At 39.3% G+C, this 10,008-nt stretch overlaps 1 protein-coding gene across 2 annotated transcripts in view; it reads right to left on the bottom strand.

Annotated features, from left to right (window-relative positions):
• The window catches only part of LOC118340238 (exostosin-1), a 210,137-nt gene that overhangs the window by 182,548 nt on the left and 17,581 nt on the right, over positions 1 to 10,008 (bottom strand). The window lies entirely within an intron of this gene.

Below are 10,008 nucleotides of genomic sequence, written 5' to 3' on the forward strand. Positions count from 1 at the left end.
GCCACTCAAAGTTCATGTATTGGACTAAGAAAACCTCCTTAAGTGGTGAGTTAGACTGAACAGTTTCCATTCACAGTATCTACAGGAAGAGAGGGAGCGTGAGAATATGTCGACATGATATACAAACTTTCTCTGATGATGAAGCCAGATATGTTACTCTCTGTTAACAGTGACAAACAACTAGATCTCCATTATAAACATGTCTCCTCTTATGAAACGTCTGTATCTGCCCCCTCACGCTGAAACACTCTCCCGTACTTTGAAACCTAGATGTTGGTGCGGGTAAGGCAATTAGTGTGAAGTGTTGTCTAAAGTGGATGAAAGTGGCTGAGCTAGTCGGGTTAGAACATGCCTTGTAATTTCTTTTTTAGAAACAGCTTACCTTTTTTTCTGAACATTGTTCTAATGATACATTATACACTGAGAATGTTTTCCTTCCAACATGGAGGATGCTATTGTAATTTATAACGGGGAATATTTACATCCCCTTTTATTTAACCTGTCAGAGTATAAAAACAATGATAAAAAGACTTCTTTTTAATCAGTTGTGCTAATTTATTGTCCTGCTAGTGACCAAGCTAATAGAGCTTTTTCACAGCAGCCATTTTGACATGAAATAGTGGGGTAAACACAGGTTTTACCAGTGATACTAATTGAGATAAAACAGAGTGAGGTTGCTGCTGTTGTACATGTTGCTCACTGTAACAGCTCTCTAACACTCCTGTGTTTACCCTATTTTGTGTCAAAATGGCTGCTGTGAAAAAGCTCTATTGCTTGCTAACCAAGCTTGAGTGCTGTTTCTTGTTTTTTTGTTTGGAAGAGAGCTCTGTTTCTCTCTCTGTGTGTGTTTCAGGTCCCATCTCTGAGTGCCTGATCACCCACATCTGAAATCCATCTGCTCCTCAGTGAGGCTGTACATCAGAACCACTGAGCTGCTTGTTGGATTGCTGTGCAGCTGGAGGGGAGCTTGTTGCAACTTTTTTATAGTAATAATGCTCTGTTAGCCATCCTGTTACTTTGTCGGTTGGTTGATAGAAATGTCTGTTCAATTATAGAAACTTTAAAGAAGCATTATAGGACTTTTCTGCCGTTTTTATTTGTCCTGTGTTAGTGAGAAAACTTGTTTGTTTGTTTGAGCCTGTAGGTCAGTTGAACTTGTATTTTCTAGTTGGTTTTTGTTTGCCTTAGAGACCTTGACGCCTCATTTGCTTCTATTATGTTTGCGTTTTTTTTTTTTTTTCCCTCTTAGCCATGTTTTTGTGAATAAATATAATTTGTTGTTATACTTTAAAACAATTCTGGGAACCAGCTCTGTTCTAGTTCAAGCAACTAATTTTGAACCATTTGGAGCATTTTAACCAGAAATTGGTTCAGAACCTGAAAAGTTGGTTTCCATCTGGAACCAAAAAATATCAGGTTTTCCTTGGGAACCAAACTGGGTGTGTCAACAGGTTGTTGTGCATTGTGCAGCGCCCTCTGTTGATGATCCATCTGACTACAGTGGTTACGCAAAAAACTGGTGAAAACACAGGCTGGTTTCAAGAACCAGAGCTAATCTTTATTATACATAAATTATGATTCAGTGTTTTGATGGTACAATTGACCAATGCTATTTAAGACCTTAACTTGTACCATAGTTTGAGAACCAGTGCATTACACATTTAAAATCTCTTTATTGAATGAACATCTGGAGAATAAAATACCAGTGGGTGTTAATGTCACAGAGAAAACAGGGAGAAGTGAAACTGACTAGCATGGTCCTAGCTTGTTAGCGTGTTTGCCAATAGGGCGTAAGCTAGCCCTGCGAGTAGTCACCACGTTAGCACAACCTGTTTCATGAAATGTCAATGTACATTTAGTAAAATCCAACAATGAAACACTAAGAGGTATAAAATATGTATATACATTAGACAAAAACAAAAACAAATGTAGGCCCCCACTGACGTGTTAATGGCTTTAAATTGACGACACCTCTTCTGGTAAACTGATTTCAGCCTTTATCAGTTTACTGTGTCCCAGCTTTGTGTAAAGTCCTATAGTCCTATAAATGTAAGTCAGCAAAGCAAGAGAAACAAGACATTGTCATTTCTCATGAGCAAAAGCCTTGACTAAGCCTTTCTCTGTTCCTAACACACAGCAACTTAACACACTCGTGTCCCTGGTCGCTGTTATTAATCACTGGAATGTTTAAATTGCTGTTAAATTGTCCATAGTGCAAAAGTAAACCTTGAGGCAGAAAGAGAGACAGGATTTAAGCTCTGTGCTCTTTAACTATTAGGAAGCGTGTGTGTGTGTGTGTGCGTATGAATGTTTTATCATCTCTGAGACTCGTACACAGCAGTTGCTTCCTCACAGAGCTCTGATGAATTATACAATATGTGACCTCTTAATGTTCACTTTGTAAAACTCTCTCCTGCTCTCTTTCTGTTTAATCTCGTTTGATCTCTTTTCTTCGTCTCAACTGAACCCTGATCCTGTGTTTTGCTTAAAGGAAGACGATTTGCTCGGCTAAACGCGGCAGAATGAAACCACTAAATGTTCCTTCCTTGTTGCTCCTTCTTACATTAGGCTATACAGAACACGACTGCTTTCTAGATTTTTGTAATGTAAAACATTTAGTACGAGATGTTGGTTTCAGTTGGTTGCAATCCCACCACTGGATATAAACCAGTCCTTTAAGCTGATACTGATGTCGATATTTGAGACTTTTAAAAAGAATATCAGCTCATATATGTTTGTTTGTTTTAAACAAACACTTAAAGTACAAAATAAAGATTTATTACATTTTGTTTGATCATTTTTGTGTCCTGCGTGGAACATTTTACACTTGAAAAATAACCTTGTCTATAGTGGATAAACATAATGGAGACACAGTTTCTAAATGAGCTCAACCTTCCTCATAACTTGCAGTATCTGCCATCAAACACACATGTACCAATATAGCTCTAATAACCTCACATTTGCCAGTAAATCAGCTGGGAGGATATATTGTTTCCTTGTTTTGTGGCTGAAAAAATAAAAACAAAAGTTAGATATTGAAGAATTTAAAGAACAATATTAAAATACAAAATGTGTATATTCTGTAGTTTATATGATCCAGTTTGGGAAAGAGACCATAGAAGATTAAATATTATATTTCAAGCTTTTGGGTTCATAGTCCAAAAATGTTCATTATTTGCTGAACTTTGCTCATAAAGTGGACATGTGTTTTTCGGACAGTATGTTTGACATCATTTGTGTATTTGTACATGTCCTGCATTTTTTTTCCATTTATGCGTAAATAATATTGATCTAAACAAAGGTTTGGGTCGCGCTGAGCTTCAACCTGTAGTTAATTTTAGAGTCAACACACAGAAGGTCCTCTTTTCTATCGTTACACAAAAACGTGTGTGTGTATTTGAGAGTGCGTGCCGTCAGAGTGATCCCTTACGCTCGGTTAATGCTGCTCTCGTCCTTGAGTTACTAATGCAAATGACAGCTAGCTCCATTTTCCCCAGCACACAGCTGGAGAGGCATTTTAAAGCATCACTTTCCAGCTCTTTTCACCTCCTCCGTCGATCCCAAACACACACACACACACACACCACGCACACACTGACACCGTAAGAGTGCGTCTGGCGTGTCGAGCAGTAATGACGAACAACTCACATGCATTAAAAGTTTCCACCTCTTTCCCCTCATGCAGCAGACGGGCGTCATTTTCACGCAGGAAGGCCACAACCTTGACTTGATTTATTTACCTCTTTTCCCTGGCTTCTGCTCCTCTAGTGTCTGTTTTTTCCTGTTTGTGTGTGTGTGTGTGTGTGTGTGTGTGTGTGTGTGTGTGTGTTAGGGGTAAGCAAACACTCCTTCGCTTTTAGGGGCTTTTAAAAAGTCAGCCTGGCGAGCGGTGAGATGGCCGATCTTTACTCTGACACTGAACAAAACTCCACATGAACCCTGATGGATGGTCCTGACCTCGCAGTGCCGGGGATGACGGTAATGTGTGTGTGTGTGTGTGTGTGTGTGTGTACTCACATACACGACCTTTTGCAGCAGCATGACAAGGCCATTGATCCTGCCCTGTAATTGGACAGCATCAACACAGACACATCCAGAGAGCAGTGTGTCTGTCTGTGTTTGTCTGTGTACATGTGGATCTGTGCACATGTGCTTTTATTACTTTTACAGCAAAAGCTTCACTGATCTTTACACTTCTTCAGGGCTAAATCCTGATTCATATTCATAGAGTTTGACAGTTTCACAGTCGAGTGGCAAAGTTCTGGAGGTCTCTGGAATATGTGAACATTTTAACATAAACACAGAAGTCTCCTGGATAAATTAAATATACTATAGTGTCAGGCCAAGATTTTCAGTTAGACATTTTTCGGAGAAATCACAGTTTTTTTTCTGTCAGTTTGAAATAAACTAGGTTGGACAAACTGTCTTCCAGCCACCAATTAAAGGGGAGCTTGCATGTGGGCCTCTGTTGCATCAATGTTGAGTTGTAAGTCCTCCAAAAAGTCTAATAGTAAACACTGAATTACTCTATGAAGGAACTAGATTTATACTCCTTTTTTATGTCTATCACCTCAGTTCACATAAGCTGCGGTTCCATGCACACTTTTTTCAGTCTGATTGAACATTTTTGGTTTAAAATGCTGTGACATAATTAATTCTAACAGCTGTGTGCAGGCCTGTACTTCAGTTAACGTAACTGTCAAGTCACAAAAATTGTTGATAAAAGTCAAGACATATAATTTTTTTAATGAATATTTAACCAAAATCACGATCTTTCCCAAACCTTAACCCAAGTGCTTTTATTGCAGAAGTGTGGACTCGAACTTTGTGTGACAGTCCTGCACTTTGTTCGCCCACTATCCACTGCATTACATAAATGTATAATGTTTCAGAAAATGTTGTCTCTGAACATAACCCTCGCAGGTATTTCTAGGAGACAGGGCTGTTGTGTGAGATGTGGAAAGTAGATGGAGTCAGATCCACTTTTATCATTTTGGTATTTAGCCAGTTGTTAGCCAATATTTGATGGTGGGGAGAAAAGCCACTCAGGTTCACACAGCCCTCCCCGGTAATCAAAGCCTGGACCTTCTTGCTGTGAGGCAACAGTGCTAACCACTGAGAACCAGCTCTATTTCTTCTTTTCATTCCATCTAGACGTCCAATAATGTTCAGTACTTAAAGAGTTTTTTTTTTAATCAAAAACAAAGTAGAAGTGGAGAAACATGCATCCTCATGTGGGTCATGTGCAGACGCCCATGAAGTAATCAGGTTGAATCGTTTACATGGTACAATTTATCTTTTGATTGGTTTATGAAAAGGTTTAAACAACCCCTCTGCAACCTCTGATGGAGGTGTTTAAGCTGATTATAATCAGAATATTAAGCTTCGTGTAAAGCTATTGTGTGTACAGAAATCGGGCAGCTGTTTTACTTCCGGACAGTTGGACACTTAAAATAACTCCCCACACTTGACTGCATAATGAGCATTGCTCAGAACAACCGCAGTCTTCTACTGGTAGCAGCTCAGCAGCTCTTAGATACTGCTATATTTGTCCTGTGTAGGGAAGTATTGATACAAGGCAAACCCTGACTTCAAGCTGTTTGTGCTGTATCAGTGCGTGCATGTAAATATGATCCCACTGCTGACACTGACACTTTCCACTTTCCATTTTATGCCTCCGTACTTCCCTGCAGCATCTCTCACAATTTTAAGCTGCTAAACTTCGGTATCTGTGAAACCACTGGGTCACACTGTGTACTTACAGCTCATATCAACAGAGGAGGGATGGCAGAGAAATCCTTTCAAAAACATTTACAGAATTTCAGAGTTAGCCCGTTAGCCCATCTGAATCCATTAGGTGGTATCATAACTTAAATCCTGGGACACACTGGAAGATAATTGGAATGATGTAAACACATTTGGACATTTGGGAATCTGTGATCTGAAGCTCAGTTGGCACCATTGCTCATCCATCTGGTAGAAAAAAAGTTCTCAGATTCAATCACAACCGCAGAGATGGAGTCGCGAGCTGCTTCGATCATATCAGACACGTTTGATATTCACACCCCAGGTGTGGACCGCTGTGTGTGTGATGGATCAGTGAGTCAACATTATGAGGTTAAAAAGGTTCTTCTGGTGCACCCAGCGTTGTTTGTTTCCGCACGTTGCATGTTAGATACTGGCTCACTTTATCAGCTTCAGAATCACTTTGGAGACATGCTGTGTTTGCAGGGCGGGTGCGAAAGGTTTTGCATGGAGTGCGTTATCTAGCAGAGACACATGATTTTCAGTGTGTATGTCCACTTCAAAGTTAATCTAAAGAATGAGACAATCCACAAATAGCTTTGTGTGTACAAAGAAAGTGGAAGTATGTATTCTTATCACCACACCACAAATCCAATTCCCTCAATTTTCTTTCCATAAGTATACTGACTATACTTGATATATAGCATAGAAATAAAAATATAGAAATGATATATAGAAATAGCACAACTTAATGAGCTAAAATTCACAAATACTTACCACAATCATTAAATTATAAATATAATTCACAAATACAAATTGAAAATAAGAATAAGAAGTTGTAATGATATACATACTTAATATATATCGGACCGTTTACTTTCACTGTACGGCTGTCTCAGGAACACAAAAGGGTTCAACCAGTGGGAATACATGAGATGTGTCACTCCCAGTCCTGCTGATCCCACTGAGAATCAACAGTCCAGCCTGCAGCTTTCAGCAGCTTCCAGCAGCTTTCAGCTCATTGTTTTGGTCTTCCAAACACCATCTGGCAAAGCCCCAGTGACGCTCCTCAGTCCCAGCACACAGACTGACTGTACACTATCTGCTCAGAGCCAAATGGCAGAGAGCTGAGGCAAACAAGAAGAGATGTAAACATCGTACAAGCTAAGGAGAGCCAAGCACTTTTCTGAGTAGTTGGTGGCAAAGCTAAAACAGCACTGAATATTTTACTTGATAACTGTGATATCAGCCCAGTCGGAGGTTGGAGTCTAATACAAACTGTCAACGCTGGCTGTGATTTATATTTAGAATGGAGGAAATAAATAGAAAAACTGCTATTTTCTATTCTTTATATGAAACAATGATGCTAATTTTACACACACACACTTTAAATTCTCTCTTCTCATCCTAACAACATAACATACATATTGCAGTAACACAGCAAAACAATGTTTAATGGGGCCACTTGATTGTCATTTTACCAGCATAAAGCTTCAACTCTGTAGCATTTCCAGATTAAAATGTCTATAAACACTAAACCTATGCTCTATATGTTGTTGAGTTGTCACAATATCCCAAATGTTTCCAACAGTGTTCATACCCACAGGAATCTGTCCCAAACTATTTTTAAAAAGGGGTTTAACTAACAGTTTAGATTAGCTTGGCTTAACCGTAATGCCCATTGTGCACCTGCTCAATGTTAACAATACCAGAAAGTAGCGGTAAAAATGACGGGCGTAAGGTTTCATCGTGTCTCCAATTTTTTAAACAACAAGCCAACATAAGCACATTTTAAGACAAAATGGCGATAAAAGGACGAGTGGTACTCACAAGCCTCTCCTGTTCATGCTCGAAGCAAGTGAAAGAAAATGGTGGATGTCAAATGCTTCAACAACCACATCTGCCCAAATGTCCAGATGTTGAAAATTTCACTCATAGGTGTCGAATACCGTATATTCTGTGATGTTACACCTGCACTACCAACACCAGAACTCAACCCTTCCCTCTAAACTGGCCTAACACCAGAGTTTAGACTTACACCTGCTGTGAAAAAGGTCTATAAAAGTCTATTGTGGTCGATCTTTGAAAGTTTTCATGACACTACAATTACAGCATAATCATTCAAATAACACTAAAATGGTTCTCTGACATGAATAAGTAACAATAATAAGAAGTATCGAACCATGCAAATACTGTATATATATGAGGTATTTATATGGCTAGAAAGGAGCCCAATGAGTGTAAGTGTGTGACACTGCAGATGTGACAGGAGTGGAGATGAACGCCCCTCTGAGCTGTCAGAGCCCATCTGAGACACACACACACACACACACACGAACACACACACACAGTTAGAAAGAGAAGTAGGAGGTAATAAGAATGGAGATTAGACTTTCGATTAAACTGCTTTCTTATTCTCCAGCCCTCCAACAGCTTTGACACGGAGCGTCTGAGAAGCGGCCGTAGCCAATTCGCCTTCAGCGTTTACAAACAGCAACGACTTTGAACGCTCACTTCTGAGAGTGTGTCTGAGTTTCCAATCGGCAGCCATGGCACTCAAAGGAGAATGTGTCATCGCTTGTGCTGGGGAGGGAAAATTGCATTAGTGTGTTTGTGTGTTTGCTCATGCATATGCATATGGAACAAATACACGGCGACGTGAAATAAACAAAACAACAAGGAGGCTGTCAGCAGATAGCAGACAGGGTCACAGGAGACGGTGGTGATGGCGTGCGTGCATGCTCGCACGTAAACACACACACGCTGGTGTCTGCGCACGCAAACGCACACAAAGCAGGTCACGACTAAAAACAGAAGTTAGTAGAAAGACAAACTGCTGTCATCACATCATAGACACGCCGGGCTCCGAGAACAGGGAGAAGACGGAGATTCACACGTTCGCTTTCAAAACAAATGGCAGAAATTTACCACAAACGCTTCCACAAGTTTTCACTGACATGTTTTCACTTTGAGATTTGTGAAGAAAGGATTTTGTGGCTTCTCGTTAACTTTACATTCCTGGCAGAAGGTTGGAGAAGCCTGTGGTAAACTTACTTTATGTTTAACTTTCTGCAGATGTTGTCTGTTTATTCCTTTGTCTGAAATGAGTTTGTTTTGTCTGTAATTTCCTGATAATGATGCGTTTTTTTGATTAGTTTTGTTGAGTTTATAAGATTTACAGTTGAAACCGCAAGATCAATCCTTCATTTAAACCCAGACTAATGTAATGTAATGTAATGTAATGACATTAATGTGAAGTTACAGTTAAATACAGTAATTCTGCAGGAGCATACTGCTAAATTACAGTAATATGCTGGATTAACTACTGTCAGGTGACAGAATACAGCCGTAATTTCACAATGCTTTACTGTTAAAATGATACAGTAACTTAAGTATACATGTTGAACTGTGTGTTTGTGTGTAAACTAACTGTACAGTTTTGCTCTCTAATGTTCTGCTGACCAAATGACTCATTAGATTACACAGACAATTAATTGGGATTAATCAACTGGAACTGTACTGATCAATGAACACTGTCTTCATTTCTTCATAATTAAAATGCACTGTTCTTTTAAAGGGTGCTGTGAGTTAACAGTTACACAGATCAGCCATAACCTTATGACCACCTGAGCACCCTGGTGGTCATAATGCTATACAGCCTCATACCAACAGACTGTGATACTCTGTGTGTTCTGACACCGTTGAGCTACTGACACCTTACAGCTCGTCTGTTGGATTGGACAACGCGGGCCAGCCTTCACTCCCCACGTGCAAATCCTCACGATGCCCATTTTTCCTGCTTCTAACACATCAACTCTGAGGACAAAATGTTCATTTACTGCCTGATACAGTATATCCTCTCCCCCCACTGACAGGAGCCCTGATAACCAGATAATTAGTGTTAATCAATGTATATTACTTCCTCTCCTATCAATGGATTTAGTAAACCATTACCAAAGTAAAGTTCCACATCTGTTTGAAATCTCTTTAGCATCTGTCAGTATATGTTGTAAAATATATTTCATAACTAAATAGACCAGAGATTCCCAAACTCTCTCATGTCAAGGACACCCAACAACAAATGCAGACAGAATTTGAGACGATTTTGTCTTTTTTTTAATTATGTTTTAAGATTATGAAGTTGTAAAAGTCAATCAACTATCAAACTGGAATCAATATAAACTACAATCAACAAACAGCCAACTTTATTTCTTCCTTTGTTCTTTCAACTTCCTAAAAATGTGACAAAAGTTCAAATATTCT

The sequence above is a fragment of the Morone saxatilis genome, unplaced genomic scaffold (genome assembly GCF_004916995.1).
Source record: "Morone saxatilis isolate NCDOM2014 unplaced genomic scaffold, NCSU_SB_2.0 Contig7, whole genome shotgun sequence".
Classification (NCBI taxonomy): Eukaryota; Metazoa; Chordata; class Actinopteri; family Moronidae; genus Morone; species Morone saxatilis.